The sequence below is a fragment of the Varroa destructor genome, unplaced genomic scaffold (assembly GCF_002443255.2).
Source record: "Varroa destructor unplaced genomic scaffold, Vdes_3.0 BEIS01000004.1, whole genome shotgun sequence".
In the NCBI taxonomy this organism is placed as follows: Eukaryota; Metazoa; Arthropoda; class Arachnida; order Mesostigmata; family Varroidae; genus Varroa; species Varroa destructor.
Window position 1 is genome coordinate 19,981,503 of NW_019211457.1, and position 25,647 is coordinate 20,007,149.

Below are 25,647 nucleotides of genomic sequence, written 5' to 3' on the forward strand. Positions count from 1 at the left end.
CGGTGTAGGCGTATATATGCATACATCCATGTGCGTATATACATGTGTGCATCGAATTTTTCGAGGGTAAAACCTGGTCCGCATGGCCCAGAGTCGTATAAAGGTGTGGGCACATACAAACTTATGTATTTGTACTGACGAGCACGTGCGCTGAACTGCTTTCAAGCGATTGTCGACATCGTCCAACTGAAACAGCCGTATCTTGAACAATGCCTAGACATCTTTAATGTCCCATTGTTCTCGCTTAGTAGATTAATGTGGAATACTGGACTGACATCTATATCAGACAAAAATCAAGTTCGTGAGTTTAGCAGAAGAAGAAACGCTCGCTTTAACTTTGCTCTAACTGTAAGGGCAGCCCTGAGTTACTCAATAGTCTTACCATGAATTGTAATACGGCCAGCAAAAATAAAAGGCTTATTAAAGAACACACGTCGATTGCTGGCAATTGCAGCCGGAATAGTACCGCTTAGTTGTGTTATCCGTATATATAATAATACGACCTATGATGGCTTTAGCAAGCGATCAACTGCCAAGGAAAAGTACTGGAATATGTTTACTAAGGCAACAAACCATGTTGCGATTATTACAAATAAATAACATATGAAAGATCCTTTTTTGACAGTGTTAATATATGACTGTAAACAATTTAGTGGCATTCTCATAAACACTTACGCCTTTTAAAATGTACAAACCGAGTGTAACCATTGTTCTACAAAACTGTTCGGCGATCTACTAACGAATTCGTACAGCTGCACATAGAAATGCACATTTTACCATAGACTGTTGTTGTAAACTGTAATGCGTCATAAACTGATCTTTTCGATTAAATTCAAATATTTACATATCGAATTGATTTACGAATGACTATGCACTACCGCGCAGTATTGCTCGACCTTTCCTCTAGATTGAGTACGTATTAGAGTTTATCGAGGCAACGTCGGGTGCTTTACGGATTACCTTCTATCACTTAAGGGCACAGTCATGCAATTTTTTTCAATAAAATGCCTGTGCTTCGACGGTCCACTTTAACAGGAGTCTAATTGAACTAATCCGTTGGCGCATTCTAGCATATGCCCTTGTTTTCAACATATTGCTTGCCCTCCGAATCAAACATCAACTCGTCTGCTACACCGGCGGTAAAAAACAACCCGGCGCTACTATCTCACTAGCTATACGTAGCCCCACAAACAGGCAGTTACGAAGTTAGAGAACTATTTATAGCAGCAGAACGGACATACCATTCCCAATAGCGACGACATCCTTCGGAGCGGCTTCTGTGTATCAGCAAGAAGCAGATATCAACGACAAGAAGTGGCCAGTGGTACCGACGCACTTCGTGCTACAACCCTTTCCGGTACCGGTAGCAAAAGTTAGAAAGATAGTCGCGACTATCTGCTGTACACATTCTTCGTGTAGTCGTTCTTCTCTATATCGTAAGCATTCAAAGGCAAATTCTACCTATTAAAGCTAGATTTTGAGTTACTATTGCGTAAAAATTAGTCATTCAGAAATCATGCACCGTAAAGAAATGTCCAAAAAAAGAACTTTAACGGTATGGAGCATGATTAAGACAAAATAACACTCCGTCCCTTTAGTTTTTTGTCTGTTAATAATTTGTTTTTCGTTATGTTCTATTCTAGAGATGCTTTACCCATTTTAAAGCTTTATAGAAATCTAAGCCTTTAGAAAAAGATCGTGAGTTACCTCCAATAATCTGCACTGCACTGCAATGCATTGATTTCCCCCCGTAGCTACTTTGAGCTTGGTGGAGCTTTGAAGCAGGCAAGAAGTACACATTGAAAAAGTGGATGGATGGTTGCGTTGATGGCGCCTCATTGGCTATCTTTTCCCATGACAGTTGTTGGTATCTGCTTGCAGAAGCTCTTCAGCCTGCGTTCAGAAATGTTTTTCTTTTGCTACTCAGCCGCTGTATAATATTATGTCTAGTTCAATCCGACATTCATTATAAGTTGCCATTTGTTTTTGCTTGGCTATTAGCAGAACTAAGACGCACTAGGTGGTATCTCTATCAATATATCAAGGAGCTTTTTCTCTTCTTCATTTCTATATGAATAGGTGACCGGCAATTACAAACAGGTGCTAGTCTGCTCATTATCCCAATTTAACCGTGCGTATTCAACCTAACATCTTGAATATTGCTTTACAACAACAAAAGCCGATATGTAACACCTATGCACCTTGCAGTTTCCTCATCTGGACTTTTCTTTTTCGTGTAGCAGGAAAATAATGGATAGGCGACAGAACTTATGACTGAACACATCTGATCAAACAGGTCCATATTGAATTAAATATTTGTGAGATATCCACAATATCTGTGTGAGGTGTGCCAGAAGGCACTACCTGTTAAAGGTTCCTTCAAAACTAATATTGTACCGCTTTATTGTAAAGTGCCAGGTGAATCTTTTTTAAAGTAAATTATATCTTGCATTGTTTCGGAAAATAGCTGGCTTAATACTTTATCCTAACATCGTTTCATTCCTATACCTTTACATTTCTGCTCATATTTCTAAAAAATTCGACCTGAATAAAAATGTTCTTCACAAGGAACTTCACTAACAAAAAACGCTATTCAAATATCTTCTTCAATGTTTTTCGATTCGATTTTCGTACAAAGACCCCGTTGTACCACGGGAAATAGAAGTCATTATCGGCACTTAGTGTGCTCAATTTTAAACTTCGACCAGATATTGATGTATACAAAGCCATCTACCGCAACGAATCTCTTCGCATGAAAGGATAGCATTTGATGGCCAATATCCGCTGTGATGATAAGACCTACGCTGTAAATTATTCAATATATATTTAAATCGTTATTTTTACATCTTTCTGCCTATAAGAACACATCGTCGTAACCACAACCACCTATTTGATCTTGTACCATTATGTCGCACGAGAACATGCAGCCGCCAATTTGTTATCTGTTTTGGACAACCATTCTTATTAACAACAGAAACCCTCCAACAGTGGCCCTCGGGCCGTCCTCTTTACTCACTTTGGTAGTATCTCTCAGGGTACACTCGGTCCTAACATGGCAATGAGCTGGCTAGAATCGGACACATAGAGGTAACGGATATTAATGTATAATGAATATTATATATTCAGTGCCCGAGCAAGCTGCAACTGGTTTTGCCGAGACGACCATTGGCCATGCAAGCACGACCATTTGCACACGGGACATGAAAAGTGAAGTAGTCCGACTCTGCTTCTACTTGTTTATACACATGAAAATTAGATATAATACTGTATTAACTTCTTGTTAAGTAACGACAGCATCTCGACCGATCTGTACATGGTCATGTGCGTCAAATATTGTTGCAATTAACGACTTCTCGCTGCTGCCGGTGGTTGTGGTAGTTGCAATAACGGTACTTCTGGCGGTGATGGGGTATAGAGAACAGGGGACTTTCGTTCTGTTATTTCATATAGCTGTTATGGATGGTTGGTTACTTATCTAGCCTGAACTGGGCTAGATTGGTAACTCTGGGCCGGGCTTAAGGAAATGTTCTCCGTGTTCTCCCATTTATGGGAAAGGCTTCGCAAGGCCAAATACTGTGCATACACGTAGCGGAGACTAAACTTTACGTAGAAAAAAATATTTAACGTCGATAAATAGATGAGTTGTATTAACACGACTGATTCGCGGTAAATGTGGTTGTCTTATCCCTCTTACTGCGGGTAAAATAGAAGTATGTTAGAAAAAATTGAGTTTTATGATATGAAACACCATATTCCAAAAGACATCCTTAAGAGTGCCATGATGAAGCCTGACTATACAAAGCATCGCGATTAGAGCAATGTTAATTATCTGTTAAATGAAATCCTTTTCAGGGCCCGTGCTCGTCCTACACTTGCTTCTTTAGTGAATATCATGCAGGCAGCATTCGTGTTCCGGGAAACGTAGCAGTTCCATTCAGGATAGGTCGGCTTTCTTGATTATTAAAACACAAATTGACCGTCTGACTGAGCCAGTGCCTTCTACTACAAGTCCCATTTTATCTTCTGTCAAGATAGCTCGTGCCCCAGAAGGCTTGCGTGCATATTCGTAGCCACACACGGTCAGAACTGGCACCACTTTGAATTATGTCGAAGACGTATATTGATACAGACATCAATGATAGACTGAAAGTGCCATGTACATGCGCAACTTGCAAAATAAATATTTCAACAGATTCTTATTTCTCCGACAATGATTACGAATTACCTCAACTCAGAACGACTGTGATAAATTGATCTGTCTTGTTTTATTTACTCCAAAGACGGTACCAGATCGAATTATTACGGTGCGAAGTCCTTGGGCAGCAGTGGTTCAATTAGAACCCGAAGATCAAACGTTAGTCTTTGATGATGTTAGGTCGGAGAGATTACTACATACTAACAACAACGGTAAATTCGGTAAGTATACACTTGGCGAAGGATTGTAGTGATAAAGGTTAGACCAATATATAATCAGGTTTGAAAAAATCTAATTGTGATGGCACCAGCTCCGCCTGATTGCTTCGTTGGATTAGCGGGGAAAGCAAAATGGCAATGCCGTGAGTTCAGTAGCGACATCGGGTTACGACAAGAGAGGAACGACGTTAGGTTCGTGTGTGCAGTTGTAAATTGGTTTATCGTCTGGCTTGCTAAAAATGCGACACGCGCCACCGCTTGCAGAAATTATCGGGTGTGTCAGAATTATGGCATTGTCAAGATCGATCCCATGTGCAAGAAGACGCCCATGCGCACAATGTAAACCGTTACAACGCGATTTTGTGTGCTCGTCCTTTCTCGCTTTGCATTAACAAATATTTTTGTCTGATAAAATCGAAGAAGAGTCATTCTATATAAATCTGACTAAACATACTACCGGCTTCTTTCACTTTGAAGTAGGCTCATTGGTAATTAGATTGGATTAATCCTTAGTCTTCAAACGAATTTCAAAGCCTGCAACTTTCTCTCAGACCCTCGCTAGCTTTATCATATCAAATTATATAAAACGCAAACGTTTTTGTCTGAACTTGTTAATTGAAATGCATCCTAAAAATTAGGTGATATCCACGTTCCATTTGGATTAATATTTTTTTTGCGAAAACATTGTGTTACTAGCTTTCAGAACAAATAAAATCTTATGTCCTGATACTTGATTAGCTCCATCATAATGATCTATTGGCTTGACTGCACTATTAGCTAGAGTAAACGAAACCTTTCAGGCCACGCATATATATATATAAACTTACATTTAAGTTTCCGTATCTTCAGATCGGTTTCATCCTTATCCGTACAATGGGCAACAATGGCTGTAAATCTCTGAAGACCGATTTCCAAAATCCTCCTCTGTAAGGATATCCATGCTGGTCAAATGCAACTGCAAGATTAACGAAGACTAGTCATATATAATTTTAAAAAATTACGGCGGATCGGCTGGCTAACGAACCCAAGACCTTGTAGATGTAACCCTTGCGCCTTAGCCCCTCATTTACCGAGACGGCCTTGTTTTACATGGTAACCTTTATGCCTTTTTATCCTGATACAATTTGGCTATTTCGAACATTGATTTACTTATTACAAGAAAATGTAAACTTATCTGAATCTAGATTCGTGTTCGCCTAAATGAGCAAGGACATTTGTTACCACGGTTGGTCCGTTCATAAAGAAAGGACCCTACATATGGCTTGCTTGTCAGCTTCGCCTTGGTACCCCTTACTAGAGCTAACGCTGCAACGATAGCGCGGCGCTCCCGATATCGACGCGGAGACGTCTGTTAGCCTGGAAGTTTAAGTCTCTGCTGCCGTTCCCTTATAGCGTTATAGAAAGCAGGGTCCTGCTTTGCCTTCGCGCTTGCCAGTGCTCATTAAATGGCAACTTTCCCGTCAAACCACACAGTACCTACTGCATATATCGCACGTGTAGGGTACATCTGGGCGTATCTGCTAGGCACTTCGAGACGTACATCGGTGTTCGTGCACTTCACTGAATTACACCGATTTAGAATGTTTCATATTTCGTCGGCAGAAGTTAAGTAATCTTGAATTAGTAAAAGGACATCTATTGAATGATGAATTTATCATGAGACCGTTAATTTTAACTTTTTATCATACAAACCCACGTCGATAAGGGTTAGCGTGATCCCAGCGATACAGACCCTGAACAAATCTTATGAAAGACGTAAGACTATAGAATTTCATGATGACCATGGATTTGGCCAAGCATGAATGTGCTTCGCTGTTGTTCTTGGGAAAAGATAATACCAAATTATTAACGGGTATTAATTATAGAGATTTTGCTCAATTTTCACTCACATATACATAACTATTGTGGATTTGCTGCTAATTGGAGGATAAATCCTTAAGTTAAGATTGTCTGCACCTACTTTCTCCTCACATATTTGTTTATTTTTGTAAACGTAAATTCGCCAGACTTAACGCTAATTTATGATACCACTAAAAAGGGCTGTATGATTCCGGCACAGGAAACGAACACGTTAAGGACACATTAGTTTTCGCGCCCTGCCGGAGAGCATTGTTCAACATATGTCCCCACTCGGGAACATTTATCAGAACATGGGGACTGCGTTGTGGCGTGGCCTTCTGAAGAAGAGCGTATGCTACGAGTTTCCTTCCTGCTTCCTGGCTCAAAGACTAAATAACTTTTTAAAGAATGTTAGCGCAACCCTCAAGAACAGCATGGATTCACAAAAGAGCACTCAATGACCATGGCATGCAAAATTCTCTTGCCGGGACTTAAGCAATTGACTTCGCGTCTAGGGATACGATATTAATAATGCTCGCAGAGGTAAAAGTTCTCATAGACATACTCAGTTAACAAAAAAAAGAACTTTAAGAAAACACTGAATGAAAACAAGATGATGGAGCCTCTGAGTTGCCGCGGATTTTTTAAACCAACGGACAAGTATCGGCAGTCAATGTAAGTCATCTCATTTTGTTCTTGTTGCTGAGGTACCTAACCGAACAAATTCGTGAGTCTAGAAACCTGTAAAAGTGTTCCTTCATAATTGCCTATGGTAATAGCAGGTCCTCTGCGCAACAAGCTCTCGCCAGGGACATCGCTTAAAGGCAAACCTTACAAAGACGGAAATGATGAAGTTCAGATGGGAAGAATGGGGGCTCAGAATACTCAGGAACTATCTGCAACGCCTGTCCATTTCAACTGGTCTGTTCAATGTCGCTTCTATAGCAGTATGTGACATCGTTCTAATATGGCAGGATTTAGTAGACAATGCTGAGCAACTGAATCGGCTAGTGGCGTCGTTCTTAGAACGACGCCACTAGCCGATTGGGGTTGCATTGCTTGATACAAAATAGACTTACTAGTACACAGTACATGTACTTCAACCTTTTGCGCACCCTTGCCTTTATATAAATCTCGACAAACAGAAGCGGAAATTTGCTGAAACCGACTTTGGGTTCCTCGATACTGGTCCCAGGGAACTAGGCTGTTTAAACCTATGGAGTCACGCGATCTGCACTCCATGACTTTCATCACGTGTTGCATACTATATGGGGCTTTTACGAACCCATTTAATACCTTGACTACTCAAAATGTGGGCTAACCCTGTAGGTTGGAGAAAAGTTCCTGTGCTTTTTATTGATAGAAAACACCACATTTTTACGTTTCCGTTTACGACCTTCTGCCATCTGTGAGCCAGTTTTTTTTTATTCCTGCGCGCTAGGAGGCTTCCGTTTAATACTGAAAAGCTTGGCAGCCAGGTATTTAGTCTCTTTTACCCTCAAATACGCGGTTCCAAATTTAATTTGTCAGTAAATAGGAAGAGTAGAAATCCATTAGCGCAAGGTCTCATGAATATGGAAAATGCAACAAAACCTCCTATTCGAAGTTTAGAAGGGCAGCTTTGATGATGTTTGTTGTATGTGGCCTCCCGCATTCATGAAGCAGGATGACTGGATTTGGTTTATTGGTTTTTTTCTCTTAAGTATCCTGATTAACTTTGTGCAACCGTACCAAATCAATGTGTCGGCTAACCGTCTGGTTCTTAAAAAGCAATTTCCAGTGAATCAGGCACTCGCCGCCCCAATAAACGCAAAGCATAATATTTTTGGATGACGATCTGTTTAAACCCTGAGCCTTGGCTTCTTTATTAGAGATATCCGTTCCGAACTATAATTTATGTTAACATACAGATGCAACTTGTTACCACCAACGGCATTTCCATGCAAAAGCGACGATTGTGGCCACATAATGCTTGATACGAGTAAGATGCTGAGATTCTAAGTTGAGTAGCAATTTTTTGTTGTATTCAGCTGCCCAAGCATAAACCCAAAGGAGCTGAGGTGGTTATCGAAAGCTGTGTGACTGCAGTCCATTTTTCCGGCCAATTCCCAACCTCTTTGTCAACGTTCTTATTTCAAAGCTACCTTTAGATAAGCACAATCAAAATGTAGTCTAAAAGTGGGGTCTAGGTCTCCGATATCATTTTCAAGTTTGACTAATCATTCTTAAACTATTCTTCTAATGATAGCGCCATTTGGGTAGACAAAGTAAATGTCCCGGGCTGTTCTGGCCTCGACGAAATGCATACTATATTCTTTTCTACCGTGGACATTTATTTTTGAGGAGTTGTTTTAAGTTGGAATTTAAATCACAACATAATACTATTACAGCACGTTCATAGAGCAGGAAAAGCGCTTTTGATCGGTTTATCAGAATCGAACAAAAAACGAGGCAAAGTAAAGAAAATTTTTCTGAGCGCATGAACTTTCTGTCCAACCTAACGTATTAATCTGATTGTAGTTGTTATATGTTTATCATTTGTATATCGGTGAAAACTGCCTACGAAAGGTGAGTGAAACGAACATATATGTAAATTAAAAGTATTGCAGTGTTGTTAGTTTTATATGAACATGGTAGGAAACAACAAAACGGGACCAGCTTCATCGCCAACTTTAAGCTGACTCTAGCCTCGAGCTCAGATCAAAATATCGCTCAGTTACAGGACCATATAGTAGATTACCCGTGCCGGCTTCATGAGTCCACTGAAAAAGTGGACAGCAAATGGTGAAAAGCAACTTACTCCGGTAAAACGGGAAACGTAGACGCCGTAGATTGTAAGGCTCCGTTTTTTAGAGTACGCGCTGTCCTATATGATTCAAGTACTTTGCCAGCGATAGGAAAATAACAAGCTATCGATTAGGCCGATGGGTCTAATACTAATTTGGCGGCGACGGGAAAGTGATATCGTCTATAGACTCAAATTTTAGCGTCCTTAAAGTACCCATTTGACGCTGCTCCGCTACCACGACTTGGAATTCATGGAACATTCGTAAACATGTTTGAGGATCAGCTTCACAGATGCATTTAGCTCTCAAGGTATCAGCTACACCATTTATAATAACAATATAGTGGTAGTGTTCTTAAACTTTTGCTCCGAAAACGTTCTTAAAGGCTTATGACTTACCCTGATACCAATTCTAGCTAATAATAGATAGTGCACTAATCGACACCTAATATTCCTGATCCACCATCAGCTGCGCTCCTCAAACAAATAAAACACCAAAATAATGATAGTACGTATACGTTTTATTACATGATACATTTTTCGTACGTAGGATAGTTAAGCTGAGTTAAAACGATATCACGTTTTTGTGCGGAATTAGGAGATGCCTTTTATTGAGTTTCAAAAATGACGTGTGCTAAAGGGGTGTTTCGTCTCCGATTGACTTAATATGTTCGAACTGAAGTGTTGATCTGGTTATTTTGACACGCAGGACTAGTTTAGCACAAACGTAATAAACAGTGGTAGGCAGTATTAGTATAATCATTAGGTAAGCTGCCAACAACCTGAAAGATTGACATTATTATGTAGAGCCTATACTTGTTATGAATTCTCTCACTCAAACTCTAGTCGTTTCAAATGTACCCTACTCAACCGGACCAGCGTCATATTTTTTCAGCTTTCACCTGAGAAGCTGTCTACATGTGGACTGAATTTTGATGCCGGTCAAAAAAGAATTATCATTAACGCGGTTTGTTCAGATAATTGTTCAAAAAAACTCGTTCAATTCGAGCAATACACCGCCTCTTCTGGACCTCCGCCGTCCACAAGGAATAGGCGGCAAAAATTGTGTCGCCTGCACAAGAACGCTCGCGATTTAGCATGTTGACATGTGGCTGCAAAACGATAGAGAATGTCCGCTGATACGATGTTTCTTAAATGAAAGTGGCGCTTCATTTTACTCTGCTTTGTTCAGCTTAGCATGCTCGTGTCCAATGTGTTAATAGGCGAATACCCATAATAAACTCGCTCCTACTAAACTGGAGTGATGGCTGATAGTGCCAACTGTTCGCTCCATGTCCAGTGTGACCTCACAATTCACCGCGTCCGTACTTGGATAAACAATGGCTGGCACGCTAATAGCGGACGCGGCAGAAGGCATCACGGCCATTTGTCAAGCGATTACCAATAAAGGCTAAGCGGGAGTACTGCATGCGCTAGGAGCAAACGAAGGGGAGCAGCCAAAATTTGTTTTATTGAAATCCTTTCGGCGGGCGGGCCGTAGCTCTGTCCCATATTGTTCTCTCAGTTGGTCGTCGCATCGCGGAAGTCGTGCGACTCGGCTAGAATCAGATGTTGGGCAATTTGCATGACGTACCAATTAATTGCCGGCTAGCATGAATGTGCATATAGAATGTTGATTCTATATACGGTGATAAAGAAAGGATTCAACAGGGCACGGACATCGTCACAGGATGCATATGTTACCTTTCGAGTGGCCTTAAAATAATGTGTTTGTAGATACGATCCTAAAAGCTGGTTGAAGTTACCTTCTACGCATCTAGTTAGGGAGGTGGTTATTTAGCCTCCCGAGTTTCTAATGAATCAGTGACGTTTATTCAACGGCGTTTGGCATAACCATTTAGATGCACGTATTGAACGCGTATGTGCAGGTTAAGCTGAATCATCTATTTCGACCAGCGATTATAAACGTAGAAAGGCCTCTTTGAAAAAGTATTTGTCACTGTTTTGCAGTTGTAAATGCGGTTCACGTTAAACGAATACGCTTTGGCGTTTAAGTGCACTAGCAAGATATTTCGGGTCTACATACGGTGTCTCAGAGTCATGCCCCGTCTATATATTAAGCGACTTAAAATGTAAAGCGTCTCCCCGTACCATACGGTTAGAAAGCAAAAAATAAGCATAAAATTGCGATGTGTCATGACTCGTATTTCTTGATCTTCATCATTATTACTCAATTGGTTTATGCTAATGTTGTCTCGATTAAAGTTCCATTTGTTACTTAAACGACCCACACTCATCAATCTTTAAATAGGCCCAAACTCAATGTTTGCCTTCGTGCCTCAAATATGTATGCGAACACATATTCCAGAGAGTTTGCCCTTTTTTATCGGTGCTGATGGCAACTATAGTAGATTAGCGTCTAGACGGATGCGGCATTTACTCAACTCTCGCCCTTCGATCCTGTTCGCCCTTTCAACTCGTCGGCTGCTTCGTAAATGCCATTGGTGCGGATTTTAGCACGCATCGCTACATGCCTTCGCACAGTAAAATTATCTGCAACGGATGGGTGTAAAGCTTTGTCGCACAACAAAATCGAACGCAGCGGACCTGTAAACAGGTAATACGTGTAACATCAGGAGAAACGTGACGTCTATAATTCGTTAGTTATACCTAGTATGCGAAAAAATGTTTCTTGGGTATAACAATCTGCCAGACAGAAACGTTGCTTAAAAGTCGCTAAATCCGTAATGTTGTTGCGTCATTTTTATCGGCCCCACTCATACAACACCGATAATTTGTAATGGTATACATAGCTCGCTAGTTTCGTCATCTTTAAATTGAGGGAAAAAATTCGAATTGAGCGCTGTTCCACATCGATCGTAATCGGCCGTAACTTTTACGGCCGATTACGACCGATCATTATGTATTAAATATGGCTTACGGTCGGTATCTTTGTCTTAGCTTTGGATTAACACATAAACGGCTGGCCTTGAGCGATTGCTATTTCTATTCGATGTCATTGACCAGCAGAGATTCCTTTTGAAGTTCTTCCCTAACGGCATATTAACGAAATGTATTATGCTTTAACATCCTATACCTCTGAATAATGGCATTTACGGCATATAAATTGCATATAAATTGCACATTGAAATGCTATGAAAAGCAATCGCTTTCATAGCTACAAACTTAAAGCGTGGTCGATGATACCCTGGGCAGGGTTTGTGCACTCGCCGTTTGCACTTTATGGGCACACTATAGTTCCTGTAAAGGCACGTAGCGGTTCCACGGCACCAGCGGAAAACATAGCCTATCAATCACACGATAATCAAGGGCCCTTGTTTTTTGTAGAGAAAGATGGAAATCTTCCATTAGAATACACTCTGCTTTGGATGATCTAAAATAGTTACTTGTTTGCTAATGAACAACGCTTCATAGAAACCTAGCCAGCTAGCTAGCGAAGGTTTAGTCTCTCTTTGTCTAAGAGATGAATATTCTAATGTTGTCTCAATTACAGATTAAAAAGCTTGGTAGAATCGGATCGTAAGACTCGGTGATAAGGCTCCTTATCGATCTTCCCACCAGTTTCTGATTTTCGTTGGTTCGGCCATTGGACTCTCGAAAGCCGTCCACTTCCTTTCGCGGTCGCAGCTGATGTGTTTGATGCGCGAGGCCACTAGTAGACGAGGATGTGAACAGGAACAGGATAAGTCGTTGAAGCCCTTGCATCATACAGACCTTGCACCTCTGTCGTGTATATATTCAGTATGTGCAAGCAGATGAATCTTCTTCCCACGCAAATTTCGAGCAGCATGCCGCGGATTGTATAGATCTACAGCGGAATTGGGCCGCCAGCAGCTGCAACATTCGTTGGGGGCACATGACTAAGGCGCTGCCTCGGTAGCAACGACAAAAAAGTACGCACATATTCTACCCATGAATCTTTCTGACTTATCTACGTTTGCTTGCAGTGAGAAAAAAAAAACATGCAGGAATAGCTGACATCTAAAAGTCGTATAGTCCTCATGGTATTGACAGAGTTAGGATCTGTCAGAACGCAATCAGTAAGTAGGAAAAGCACAACCGATTCTCCATGCAAGCCCCGCTTGACAGCTTTTCTGGCACAGACAAATCTCTATGACGAAGCAAAATCGGATAGAGAACGACAACAAGATGAAATAGTAATGGTTATTGATCCTATTGTATACATTTCAGATAAATCTTTAGCATAGATTTAGTAATGAAGTTAATGCAGATAGTGCTAGAACATGCTTCAAATGCAATATTCGAAAGGCACTGCGAGCAGAAAAATGTCTTAATTCAATAGTGTAGTTAATGAAACCTTGTATTGTCGCATGTAGTACACTGTGCTTTTGAGAACTCCTCGAGGTCTTTCCTCGTTGTTGTAACTACGTCTGGACGAGCACGTAACTTTAAGTTTGCTAAAAATTCCAAACACTCACGTAGGAGATAATCAGAGCCTGAATAAATTCAAACGATATCACCAATAAAAGCCCTAATGTGAGAGCAGCAGTGCTCATATATTTTTCAAGGTAATTACCTTTATGAATAAAAAAAAAAGGATCTGTGTTTCCTCTGTGGTCATTTTTAGTTTTGGTTTTCCTGAATAAATGCATCTTATAGACGACAAAAATCCTGTAGTGGCTGAGAAAAGGTTCCACGTCGGTTGTTGCCGGGTCCGAATCTCATCAATAATCCAGAATCTCCCTAACGGCTCCCCAAACAGCAATGCCGTAAAAATCCGCAATTTTTATCACTATCTCGCACCTTGGAAACCCAGGAGGTTCAGGTTAAAAAAAATTCCATCTTTGTTTTGCTCTTACTGAACCGGATTTACTAAAACGAGGTTTGCGAGTTGTTTTTCATTTCAGAAGAAAGATGGAAGGGAATAGAAAAAGGCCGACATGCTGAGAGCCGCCTAAATTCTGCTCGATTCACTTATTTTGAAGCTTCTCGTTTTCTTCTCTCTCTTCGTTCAAGAAAATCTATCTTCCATTCCTTTAGTTTTTGTATACCTGTAAAAGGCGCAACGTAGCGTGCGTCCTTGCTTTGTTATTTCCACAGCTTGAAACTGCGTAGAGCAATCTCTAATGTGGGTTTTATAGAAATCTAAAAAAAAAGCGAGCACCACGCTTGGTTTTTTTTAGATTTAGAAATGCAATTTTAGACACTGCATTTAAAATGGGTTCAGGTTCAAATTTAAAAAAGCTCACGGTAGCCTGATATCGGTCCACAGCTGTAGCCCAGTTGTCTCACTGCGACAAATCTATGTTTCGTTTGATTTAATCCAGTCGTTCCAGCTACGCAACAAAGCAAATATACACACTTAGCTTAGCCCGCTTCCAGGCTTTAAACGCAATTAGACGACCTTATAGAAACAAAAATTTCCAACATTCAAAATTACACATAGAAGTGATTTGGTTTCTTTTTGTTCGTTATACAACTAGCTCTCTTTACAAATTGAGAACTTGTTTTTAGATTAACACATGAATATTCGCTTCGTTTACAACCCTAGAATACGTACACCTACGGGAAATGAATATAGGAAGACTTATCTATCGTGTAGTTGAATTTTGCAATATGTATTACGCCTATTATACACCAGGACCGATGCGAAGAAAATCTTTGAAAAAATCTTTCTATACTGCTTTGTTTATGCGCAGTCGAGCAAGGTCGATAGTTTCAATTACGGAATTACTACTACTACTACTAGACTAGACGGAACTACTGGACTAATCTTTACTTGACACAGGAAATTGACTTGCTTATCCTAAAACCGGGTTATCACTGCGAAACATTATTAAGGGACTCACCTTTCAATTTCCTGCGAGGTTAGTTTTTATCAAAGGGTCAACTCTAATATGGGCTTAAGCAGACTTGCTTTTAACACGGGATGAACGATTCAACAGCTCTGTCTCATGTAGAGTTTAGATGGACCGCGTTTTAAACAATGCGAAAAATTAAACTCTTCGATCTTGGTTAGGTTAGGTCAGGTTTTCGAAGGCAGATTTGCAAATTCACTAAGATGGCTTCTCGTGTGCTAGCATAAGATGGAGATAATGGGCGGATTCATTTCGCGGTCACAATGCTAGTTATTTCAGATACCCGAATTACATTGGCGTGATAGTTTAATTTCACAGTAATCATGTGTGCGTGAAAACAATCCAATAATATATGAGATAATACTATAACAAAAATCACTCACTGTAGGCCTACATAAATCCAAAAAGAGTTTAGTCCATTACGACGTTTACGGACACACCTTCGAAAAGTAGCTGTCGAGCTTATGAGTTACCCATCTGTGGCAAGAGAAAGAAATCAGCGTTTTGTGATTGGTGATTCCTCTACGATTATAATCAAACTTCGGATTTAATCGTGTTCGTGAGTGCCATGAATGGCACTTGTGCGGCCCTGTGAGAAATTGTACGTTTACGAATCTTCGCTTCTGATAACTTCCACGTTTCAAATGCCCAATAACGTATCCAATTTTAGCCACAAAGGTTGGCCTCGCATGTCTCTATAACGAGAAGCATTAAGAGTGAGGTAACAAACATCCATCCGACAACACCTGCTTTGGGCTTGTACCGTCTTCATAATGTGTAGGCTCCATAATGCCGTTACCCGGTGATCACGCAAATAATCAGTTCTGTTTCTTCACCGATTCAGTCAAGCAGATACTCGAATCGACCGAAAAAGATTATTTGTTCTACAAAATTAGGAACGTGTTGCAGCGGCCCAGCGGGAAACCTACGACACTTTATGGGATTTGTGATCTTGAGATGCTGGGATAATCGAATCTTATAATATTAAACACCGAGATCTTCGCAAATCACGCGCGATGAAATACCCTACGATAAGCCCCACTGTAGCAATTCATGAAAGCACAGCGGCGTTTGAATTTCTAAACACGTTTCCAACTGCAGTTTTCTACCTTGTAGGTCCTTGGTGAGTGTCCGAGGCGCCAAACAATAAATACAGAGACGTTTTAAACCTTTGGACAAGATGGTTCAAAAACGTCTTGGAAGTTGCACTAGGTGCTATCGTCGCAACAATTATTTTTATGAAAAGAAGCAAATATCCCTAATCGTTTGACATGAAATCCATGATTAAACGAAATGTTCTGCCAGTTCTTATGATGGTGAGTTCATCTGTAACTTGATTGCAGCATAAACATTTGAATCAAGTTGATCCAGCACGTAGTTGTGTCCGCGCCTAAAAATACTTCCCTTTCTCAACTTCCCTCGCTTACGTTCCCCTTGTTCGATCTACATCGTATGTTAGCGTAGTGCAACAGTGTTACGTTCTTAATGCGAAAACTAGAAGGGACATCCCACGGATGGATGTTCCAGGCTAAAAGGATACATTTTCGACACCATCTGTACTGTGCGTTTCGTCAAGGCCAAATCGTTTGCCTTGCCCAAAAAGACATTTGCCTTGTGTACCGTAATAAAGCTATTGGTCAAAGAAGTGCTCAAGAGTGGATTGCCAAGTTCGACAAAATTTCCGGTACCTAGCTCATGGCCCTTGCTCTGGCCGACCGTCTGAGTTTGATGATGCCACATAAGGTATCTGACAAACAACCCGGAAATTGACCTCAGGCTTTCTGAATTCAACGAGAAATTACGACATAACACTGTATCTCAATATCCTGTTTGGTATCGTCATGCAGCCAAAAAGACCGATTTTTGGTAGAACTCTCACCGGCAATTTAAAATTTTGTCGGTACGACAACATGAACCAAAGATCGAAACGGATAGCTCCAAGAAAGAAGATAAGGTACGGGAGAATCTTGATCCAAAAAAGATTACGCTTGGTGTTTGGTGGCATTACGAAGGCCTAATTCATTGGAAATAGCAAAATGGTTAATCGGCACGTTTACTTTCTTTAGCTGCCTAACTGTTTAAGAAAAAAGACCCAACAAACGAGGTAGCCACACACACGACAAAAATCGCCAAGGATACTCTCCTGGACTTCAAATGGAAGGTTTGCTTGCACCCTTTATATTTTTCAGACCTTGCAATAAAAAGATGGCGCGAAGTCGTGAATAATAACAGGGAATACATAATATGATATAACTTATTGACATAGGAGTAAGAAGTAGTGTCGTATTTCCTACCCCGCAAAGGGGCGCCGAAACTTCCTTTCCAACAATTGATATTCTATCACAGATTTGGTGTGCTTTACGAACTCGTATATTTAATTCGACATTTTTACGGTACACAGTAGTGCGTGTCGAAAGCAGTAAGACTAGCTAAAGTAGAACTCAACTAACGACAGGTTCAAAAACGAGCTTAATGTACGCTTTATGAAACGAAACCAATAATACCCGCTTTCACCATATAGTTTCAAATATTTATACACTTGATATATTGAGATGGTAAATGTAATATACCTCATACCATTTAGGCAACGTGTATATGGCGCTAATAAACAAACGGTACCTAATCCACTGAACAATTTTTCCGGGAGATATAATGGATAGCGCGAATGAAAGTACGTCATTACAGCGCACCGTAAGCGTCGTAGTAACAAAGATAAGTTTCCTAAACGTTACTATAGTAAGTTATTTAGAATGCGCCTATTGAGACAAGTAGCTACTGAATAACAATAGCAGTTATAGCAGCACCTGTAGTAGGGAATACAACGGCGTAGTAAAAAGCTTCCCGCATTTCACGCAGTTTGCACCGGTTCTAATGCGGCCAATTTATAACTCCAAACTACCAATCTTCCATACATTGCTCCGTTCGCCGCGACGAACGGCGATTTAGCACCAGTCCACTCACTGGCGGACTTGTTCGGCTCGTCCATTGCCATTTAGCTAGTACTGCTCCTATTGATAGTAGTGACCATGCTGCAAGTGGCGGCGGTGACAGGAGCGTGACGAAACGCACAACAAATGACGATCGAACCTCGCCAGATTTGATTTACATCTAGAATAGGTGATGCACATAAGTAAGCAGAATTTACCACGCGACTCTGATTAAAAGGGTGTGAGTGGAGTTTGTATTTAAGGATATATACACTTTTTTGTACTCTTGAGGGATGCCGTTAGTTCAGCAACGATCGGAATGGGTGGTTAAGCATATTACTTAAGCTTTCAAGCAATATTTTTTCCTGCCTGTAAAGACTGTAAAACCACCATTGCTAGTTCATGCATTCATGGGTCTCTTTACTTTAGGTCACATACCAAATAAGCAGCTATTTCAGCATGAAGTCTGTTAGAAGACGGATTAAGTAGAGCTCACGGCGGTTTTCAAATCAAGCTTGTCCGTTGACTGTTATAACAAATCTACCCAAATATGTCGAATAATAAATCACTGTGTAGGTTGGAAAGTGGATGGGACGTTTGTTCGTCGGCTTTAGCATCCTCAGATCTGTCAGTCCAGTGACATATCGTCTAGAGGTGCTATATAGATATATATAGTTTAAAACACATCTCCGCACTTTATGGTATCGATTACAAAAAAAATGTACCTACTAACACATACTAACCTAACCAGTATTATATTTTCAATAAAAGGTGTTAAGAAGACCGTTGAATTGGTATTGACATGATCTTCATCTTACATCATATTAGACGGGACAGATATTCAATAACCAGTAATTATCAGTACTATTTGAAACAAAAAAAATTCGACGATATGTAACATTTAAGAGTTCTACTATTTAGGATCTCTGCCATTGTGATGGAGGAACGGCTCGAAGTAAGCCAGTTCCAAATGAGCCTAACTGTAAATGTGCTCTGGTCTAATGAAGTTCTAGCTTCGTATAGTCGTAAGAATTTCACAGTAATATTTACAAGGGGTTTTTTTTTAACGTTTTTAGGTAACTACACACTGGCAGAATCTTCACCACATATCGTTATTTTTGACGCTTATCTGTATGCTTCTGAAGGCTAGCTATTCTAGCATGCACCAATATTACTCAACGATTTTCCAAAAGTTTTTTTGACTACAGGTATTATTTAAATGAATATTACCAACAGAAGACAAGAAATCTTCATCGTATAGCTTAGTTTGGCACCTTACGCCGCCGTGAAATAAAAGTATCGAATTCAAATTATGTTGGCTGAGACTGGTTATGGCCTAGATACTCTATGCACCCAACGCGCCAAACGCTGCGTGGATACGACACGAGTTTGATATTCAGCCGATTATCTGTGCACCTGCTTCAGGCCGTTTCATCTCTCTGTTGTAGCAACACGTGAGGGCTGGTTGATTTCGGTGGGCGCTTGCCGCGGTGGCTTCGCATGAACATCATTATCCCGGCCACGCGGAGGTGGGTGCGTTGAGGGGTAACGGTTGGGCCTGCTGACGTGCTTCGAACGCGGTAGGAACGCTACCGAAGCAGCACTATAGCGACCGCGGGCCACTGGACAACCTCACTAGAAGAGAATATAGAGCCAAAGGTTCACCGCTGCGGAGTATCTGCACCCTCAGAAACCTGTAAAAAGAAACTAGAAACGATGATCTGAAGCACAGAATTGTGAGACGTATTTTCGTATCGTTCTGCGTACACATTTTGTGGTAATAGCTTCAACTGCATTTTATGTGTATTGGACATTATTTCGAACGGATAAATTACTTACGATATGGTTGTCTTATCGCTTACACAAGAATTGCTTTTCGATGGCTATTATCATATCCAAAGAGCACGAAGTCGAAAACTCTAGTGAAGTATATGATACACAATTCTATGTTTCTCAATGTCCACAACGAGTAACGTTTGACAGACGATCAACTTATAAAACAAACTACTTGGTGAGAAAAATTTACGTATTTGACATATGGTAACGGCCGACATTGCAGACTGTAAATTAGCACCACTCACAAATAGTGTAATTTGCAAAAGATTGAGGTGCGCCAACATAGAAAAAACAATACCAAGTCATGTGATCTAGTTGAAGTCTCGTAGAGACCTATTCCTATTTTACTTCAGAACTAAGGTTTCAGCGTTAACTGGTCATTTAAACAGGATGTAAAGGCTTTTCGAGTGACAACTCGTAAGAGGTAGCATAATATTTTTTCTTCACATAGTTAATGAAATCTGGTGCATCAGATTATGGGGGGCGGGGGGTACTCTAAATTTCCAAGGTGCGTATGTTCTCATAAATATCTTCGTGGCCTTATTTCTCCATTGCAAAGAGTTGTCGTTTATACAAGTAGACATAAGCTTTGAAAATTGAACGATGGGTTGGTAGTACAATTGCACACCTACCACTGATTTTTGTCTAAAAAGCTGGAGCCCAGCTGACAAAGATCTCATTTCAATAGGAAAAAATTGAGGATAAGGTTAAGTGTAGCAATGCCCGCATTGTAACAAAAACCAAATCGTATCTTATATTCAGCCTGAAATTTCAATTTGTTAAAAAAACACTGTGCGACCGAACTTTGACATAGTTGTAATCTTGAATGAAAATCAGGCTTCCCGTGATTGAATTTTTCCCAAATTTTGTTACATGTATGTTACCGTATGATGTAGCTGCTTATCATGTCACATATACAGGAATAAGAACCTGGCGCTATACTGTCCAAGACTAATATGATATCGTCAAGTCAAGACTAATGCTCCATCACTAGCAGAAAGTGGCGTACCGTATCTTCAATGGCTCACGGTGGCTATTTCTATGTATATGTCTTAAGGCAGGGTCCTTTTCGTAAAGCGATTAGACCACACGACTACTAAGTTGATACTAAACTTAATCCTCTTAAAACCTAATTATCGGAAAGGATTGCTACGCATATGCATTGAGCTTTTGAAGCAATAAAATCTATAAATATGTACCATTGGTTTTCTAAGCGATTCTAACAAAATATAGAATTATCTAATAATAGGAACGTCATTCAGTTCAGGTTATGTTGTTTTCCACGTCATGCTAGGTACCTTTCATATATTATCCTTGAAACGATTTTCGCTTTACTCTCCTTTTCTCTACAATCTGCTTTTTTTCCCACTGTGGTTCATTGCGGCTCTGCAAACGGATAAGTGAGCCGTGGAAGGACCTATATGGCCGTTTGTCCCCAACCATAATTTCAGCTTCTTGGACAGCAGCTGCGGCGGTTAGTATGATGCTGCTGCTGGATCCGGCAAAAAAGTAAAAAGGAGCGTTTGGAGAACCTGAAGGTCGATAAGATACTAGCGGCAACGTAGAGACTCATTGCATCGTTTGTCCCTCTCTGTTAAAATCAGCCCATAGAGGTACATCAGAGGTGCTATATGTCGCCCCTCCCGTTCCTGGCGGCCGCCAAACGACCGCGACAAAAGAGCGTCGTTCTAAGGGGTTTTGCTTGCCTTCTCTCTTTCGCAAACAGAAATACTTTTTCTCCAACATTTTTCTTTGAATGATTTCTTCGAGAAGCGATTATTGAAGCGGACTTCTCATATTTGCTTTAAACGGTACCCTTTTATCTTTCCTTTTAACAAGATAAATTCAAAATATAGTTTACAGGCAATAAGTTGTAATTGAATAGATTTACGTAATAGACCTATATATGTGTAGCCTGGTGGTTTTTCAAGCAGCCATATTCAGTTTGTTTTTGTGGCCTCTTCCTTAGTTAGTCAAGGGTTCAGTAGCCGAGTTACTACTTTCTATAAACATATTTCCACTACGCACTTATAGTGACGCTGGGTGGATTTCTAGTCGACAAACGACAGCCCATCAGCCTTTCGGAAGTGGGCATGCCTTTTTTCTTAATACGCCCCTTGGAAGGCCACCCCAACGGCCAACCATGTGTGCTGTTGGTGCCAGCCACCAGGTGATGAGCTAATGATTCGTGTCATTTTCATATTTGCAGCAAGAGGGTAGCAGAAGGGGACTAGAAGAGGAAAAAACCACTACGACATAATGCAGCCTGCGCCCATAGGTGTTCGTATTTAACATCGATCCTCGCCTGGCTTAGTGTACTCATAGCCGTTCCCTTAGGCTGTTCAGTATATCTGCGTCGCTGGACGCAAATTAGAAGCAAGCTAAAAGCCTCGGGCTGCCGCCAATACCACTGCCGCAAGGGTTGGTATACCGCGATACCACCCGTCCCGTCCGTTTTTACCTTGTTACCTCAGAGTCCTTGGCCACGAGGTTTACCGTCCCAAGTACATATAGCTATGGGTAGTTGAAAAACCAGCTGTATGGCGACACGTACGGTGGGGGTGCTTTTCAACACAAGCTATACTTCTGCTGCTGTTGCCTTGTTTAGGTTCACCTTGCAGGGTCCCAGACATTCTCTTCTTGTTCAGTTCAAACAAAGCAGGTGAAATTAAAGCTAATATTGTAGTGAGCCTGTCGCGCAAATTCATATATTTATGGACTACCTTAAAATGGTCTATATGCATTTGTTAAGGAGACGCTAGACCAGCTTTTGTATACACGAAATATATGTACACCGCCTGCTTTTCTTTATGAAATATAGTAAAACTCTTGTCAGATGAAATAATGAAAACTCTGCTAAGCTGTCTTTCACGCTGTCGTCTCTTTGAGCACGGTTACTATTGATTAATAACCGCCGGTTTTTTTAGTGTCTGATGGCTCACCGTAAAAATGTCCTTATTGATACATGGTCTTGATTGCAAACACACGAGGACGCAAAGAAAAAATTGGCGAATTCACTTCAAACGGGTCAATATTACAATCGGGCTCATCGTACTGCGATTATAGTATTCCAAAATCTTATCTTAACTGGTTCATGTTTAACAATAACAAACATTTTATGGAATTTTGTTTCTAAGCAACAACCGGAATGGGCCATTACGTTCAGTGTAAAGCATGAAAAATGGGGGCAGAGTGCTCCTTTGGAGTAGACATCGTTGGAAAAAAGTAAAAGATGCTTAGGAAGAGAAAAGTCCCTCACATTGCCTCAGTTCTTCTAAATTCGTTATGTTGCTCGTCCAGCTCTGCCTTTACCTCTCGCCTTCTCTGCGCTAGTAAAACGACTGGTATCATTAACTGCTATCGAGCAACACTCACCGGATAAAACGCCGTCGAATATAACATAGGTAACACAAAGATACGGATGGTCTTTTTAACGACAGGTAACATCGAGACGGTACTTAGAAACTTTTTGTCTAACGCAGACTGTCTTGTGGAAGGGCAGACACCGAAAGCAGCACGAGAACCAGCGGCAGACATACAGCGACGGAATACGCTCGAACGGTTTCACGGCAAGTGGAGCCTTTTGCACCAGTTGAAATGAGCATCGAATCTGAGTGTGCCAGCACTGCTTCTATATCAGTTTCTATTTTGCGGCTTCGGAGTCGTCCGTGTCATCTAGAGAGAATATTTGTTCTTACGAATTCGTCGAGGCAAAAGCTGCTGTAGCACTAGTATTGAACAGCGAGCAGATGGGGAAGTATGACAGAGTACTGAATTGAGTAGGTACTTTTGGAAATCGATATAATGTCACACTTCGCAAGTCACGTCTTGCACTTGCCGCAATAACCAACGGTAAGCTAGGACCGATCCCCTGCACGGTTCAAAGACCAGTCGAGAACGCAGCCAACGTATTACAATACATAATCGTGCATAATATATAGTAGTTGCAACTCAAAATGTAGTGTTTTGCTTTACGTACGGATGCAAATTCTATATAATCGTTCAGATTGTTAGAGGCTAAAAGTTGAGAACATGCATCCAGCGTCCTATCATACATTATCTATGTACTCAAGAAGAAAAAATGTACTTATGTACAATTCGTGTTAAGAAAAAGTACTACTGATACTTTGAAATGTTGTTCTAATATACTTTCTTGAGTAACTTCTTTTACCTTCTGGATTCCAGCGAGACAATTTCAGTTGTCCTCCAAATGAGCACTCTATCCTTTCAGGTAGTCGCACACTGATTAACGAAATCACTTAGCTTAAATATCACAGGTTAATTAATTAGCTAGTTGTCGTCGATCACTCAGGAACAACCACAAGGCTGATTGGTGCTTTTCTTTATACAACTAAAACAGGTCGCACATCAGAAACATTTTGCATGTTCCATATGTTAGCACGTCTTCATAAGCGTCTTTTCTTTTCGTCTTGTGACAGTTAACTATTTAACTTACCCATATGTATCATAAATGCCTCAACGAACACACGGTGTGCACCTTTCACTTAAGTAATGGTGTTTCTCCTAGCTAGTTATGAAATTATCGTCGACACTTCTGCCCGTACTTAACTTATTCCACAGCTGTCCCCAGAGTAGTTGAATTTGTATAGATGGATTAGGTGAGTTGTTTGCTTTGAAAATTTCTTCGCAGCTGTACGTGTGTGAGAGCACGTTCTAATTGCGCTGTGTAATAAGTCGTTGTAAAACTAATTTAACCGCACCTGATCCTCTACGTACCCGCATTTGCCCAATCACAATCCTGGTTTTGACCAGATGAAGATCAGTGGATGATATATTGACCCGCCTTTTTCACAGTTAGTCACTAAGGGAGTCTGTTTTCTTTGCTTGCTGGAGTGCCAGTGAAGCTCTTACAGATGTAGAATGCTGCGACGATCACCACTCATAGCGAGACACTTTAGAGCTTCTGAGAGCAAGATTGGCCGTAGTAGGCACGTAAAGCTCTTAGCTTGCACTCGGCGTGCTCGGCGGAGAGGGCCACCCTCTCCAAAGAGCTCGAGTCCTTTCTCTCGGCCCAAACCTCGTTTCCAAGTGTTTTCCCCTTTCCTTTGCTTTACTGCGAGACGGACAGCAGGCAAGCTTTCAGGCCGCACTAACAGAATCAGTGGTACAGCATACACTATGTAGTAGCGTCGCAATGTCGTCCTTCACTTGCCTCGCTGTATCGTGTTATCTCTTGCCTTTCTCTTCTGTTCTTGCCGCTGGGCCAATCTGTTGTATCGTCTTTAAGGTCGTTTCTCCTTTTGGACGCCCGCTCATACACTTCTGATTTTCGTTGGCTTAAGAGAATCAGCCGGTAAGCACACTATCACGTAAACATATTTCGTCAAGCGTTCGGCACGAGAAAAGCTACATAAGGTAACGGTGTGGCGAACAATAGACGCGTATGTCGTTTACTAAAGAACGTGGATTCTGGACGAACGCAGAAAGAGCGGGTTTTTAATTAGATGAGGACAACACCTGAAGAAAGCACAAGAACGCGAGACGACGGTCGATCCTGCACGGAGGAGTTTATTCCTATTTCAAGCTTTCCATCATCGACAAAAGAATAGAAATGACTATGGCATAGAAGCTGTGTCACAGTCACGACCCAAAAAAGCTTTATTATGGCAGTCACGAGGGCGGATAGGAATAGAGGAAAGCAGGAACGAATGAATAGAGCGCCAATACGATACATCGCATAACAGTTAAACAGATATAATCGATAGAAACCAATCGCTGTTGCAACTATCAGTAAGGCCATTGGAAGGTAAGCGGGCGAAAACGACGATTTACGCAGCGACCTAAATATTTACAAAAGTATGTCAATACTATTAGCAAAAGATGGCTGACCGGATATGAAAAACCTGAAGAATTTCAGAAAACAAGATACCAGCTGAAGGTAGAAGAACCCAATACCTCTCGTCGATTCTACATCGTGGTTGTTATTGTTGATTAAATTGTTAAAATTATAATAATGATGATATATTAAAATAATATCTAATCGTATTGTACACTATAATAATATATAGATGCGCAGTTACGGCCG

General features: G+C 40.8%; 1 protein-coding gene and 1 long non-coding RNA gene across 17 annotated transcripts in view; one reads left to right on the plus strand and one right to left on the minus strand.

Annotated features, from left to right (window-relative positions):
• LOC147755940 (uncharacterized) overlaps window positions 1-13,716 on the plus strand; it is a 175,264-nt gene extending 161,548 nt beyond the window's left edge. The window contains exon 4 of one of the 2 annotated variants that reach the window (XR_015325770.1): window positions 12,513-13,716. This is a non-coding gene — a long non-coding RNA (uncharacterized LOC147755940). The remainder of the gene's footprint in view (window positions 1-12,512) is intronic. The other variant, XR_015325771.1, reaches the window with a different exon arrangement.
• Window positions 1-24,554, minus strand: part of LOC111248787 (uncharacterized) — a 76,482-nt gene extending 51,928 nt beyond the window's left edge. For 2 of the 15 annotated variants that reach the window (XM_086986093.1, XM_086986092.1), the window contains exon 1: window positions 23,773-24,554. The gene's annotated coding sequence lies outside the window, so the exon portion shown is untranslated. Of the gene's footprint in view, window positions 1-5,240; window positions 5,369-19,181; window positions 19,487-23,772 lie in introns of all 15 variants that reach the window. The other 13 variants (XM_086986089.1, XM_086986087.1, XM_086986088.1 and 10 more) reach the window with 13 other exon arrangements.
• Between the last annotated feature and the right edge of the window lie 1,093 nt (window positions 24,555-25,647).